The 2,500-nt window shown below is 34.5% G+C and overlaps 1 protein-coding gene across 1 annotated transcript in view; it reads left to right on the forward strand.

Annotated features, from left to right (window-relative positions):
- GLB1L2 (galactosidase beta 1 like 2) overlaps nucleotides 1–2,500 on the forward strand; it is a 272,576-nt gene that overhangs the window by 168,220 nt on the left and 101,856 nt on the right. The gene's annotated exons all lie outside the window — the stretch shown is intronic.

The following is a 2,500-nucleotide window of genomic DNA, read 5'->3' on the forward strand; positions in this document are numbered from 1 at the left end:
TGCCAGGGTATGTAAACTTATGAGCATAACTGTATATACACACACATACACACATATATAATATATACACACACATACATACGCACACACATACATACACACACACACATATATATATATATTTATTTATAGACACATACATACACACACATATATATACACAGACATACATACACACATACATGCACACACACACATTTATATACACACACTTACATACACACACAGACATGCACATATATACACACACATATATATATATACATACATACACACACACATAGATATATATACACACACATATTACACACACAGACATGCACATATATACACACACACATACACGCACACATACACATTCATACACACACACACACATATATATATATATATATATATACACACACATACACACATAATATATACACACACATACATACACACACACACACACACACACACATATATATATATTTATATATATATAGACACATTTATATACACACACACATACATGCACATATACACACACACACATATATATATATATATATATATATATATATATACATACACACACATACATACACACACACATAGATATATATACACACACATATTACACACACAGACATGAACATATATACAAACACATACACACACACACACACATACTGTACATACACATTCATACACACACACACATATATATACACACACAGACATGCACATATATACACACACATACACACACACATTTATATACACACACAGACATGCACATATATACACACACATACACACACACACATATATACATATATATATATATATATATATATAGTCATAACAAAAAATATTGGCATCCCTGCTTTTTCAACAAAAGATACCAAGAGAGCAGAGACAAATTACTAATTGAAGTAAATTGGAAAGTTGTTTAAAATTGCACACTCCATTTGAGTCGTGACAGAAAAGTTTTGGGTTTCATATCCATTTAAAGGAACATTGTACACTAGATTTTTTTTTTTTTGCATAAATGTTTTGTAGATGATCCATTGATATAGACTATCTGGTAGTGTTTTTATAAAAATGCATAGTTGTGCTTATTTTTTAAGAACATTGTGCTGATTTTCAGATTCCTAACCAAGCCCCACAGTGCCAGATGTATACGCGCGTTTACAGACTCCTGCAGGCCCCTGTTTATGTTAGCTGTCTTTTCATATGCAAGGAAGGGGAGAGGTGGGAAGTGTCTGCTCTTTTTGTTTACCCAGCCCCTTTCAGTCGGTGTCCCAGCCTAACCTCATCAATAGTGCTAAACTGGGAGCTTCTAAGTAAGTTTTTAAAAAGTTTTATACTGGATTTTTAGATCAGTATATGTGCATATTCTTCTTTATAGTAGTATCTATTACATGCAGCTATATTATTATTATTATTATTATCGGTTATTTGTAGAGCACCAACATATATGAAAATTGTTGTATACTGTCCCTTTAAGAAAGTTTTATGCATATAACAGGCACTCTTCAATTCCTTTACAGAATGTTTCCTTACCGCCTCTTTTGGAAGTTTATAACATGAATCCTTAAAGTGAAGGTAAACTTTGATGAATGAAAGCCCGGTTTTTAAAAATACAATTAAAAACAGGGGCACTTTCATTCATCAAAGTTTACAAAGCAGGCGTTTTGTTTATAAACTTACCTTTGTTCTTTTCACAACCAGAGCAGCTTCCCCACCCGGAGAGCCTCTCTTCACACGTCAGCAATGACTAATCCAGCTTCCTCCAATCATGGCTTTCCCCCCAGGGGAATCGTTGCCTGAGGCCATGCCGTGATTGGAGGAAGCCGGATTAGTCATTGCTGACGTGTGAAGAGAGGATTTCCAGGAGGGGGAAGCTGCTCTGGCTGTGAAGAAGATAGAGGTACGTTTTTAAACAAAACAGCTGCTTTCTAAACTTGGATGAAGGAAAGTTCCCCCTGTTTTTAATAGTATTTTTAAAAACGGGCTTTCATTCATCAAAGTTTACCTTCACTTTGGTGACGCATTCCCTGTTTGTTTTATTGTCAATGAAAATATTTTGTAACTTAACTTTCTCTCATGCAAATCCCCCAAACCATTTCCTTGTTTAGGCAGCCAATCAGTTTAGGCAGCCTACTCAGGTGTAGAAGGCTTTCCCTTGTCATGTTAGCAAAACTATAGCAATATCTTATCTTATCCTATACTGAGGTCAATTAAAGGGACACTGAACCCAAATTTTTTCTATCGTGATTCAGATAGAGAATGACATTTTAAGCAACTTTCTAATATACTCCTATTATCCAATTTTCTTCATTCTCTTGGAATCTTTATTTGAAATGCAAGAATGTAAGTTTAGATGCCGGCCCATTTTTGGTGAACAACCTGGGTTGTTTTTGCTGATTGGTGGATAAATTCATCCACCAATAAAAAAGTGCTGTCCAGAGGTCTGAACAAAAAAAAAAAGCATAGATGCCTTCTTTTTCAA

Source organism: Bombina bombina, chromosome 8 (assembly GCF_027579735.1).
Source record: "Bombina bombina isolate aBomBom1 chromosome 8, aBomBom1.pri, whole genome shotgun sequence".
In the NCBI taxonomy this organism is placed as follows: Eukaryota; Metazoa; Chordata; class Amphibia; order Anura; family Bombinatoridae; genus Bombina; species Bombina bombina.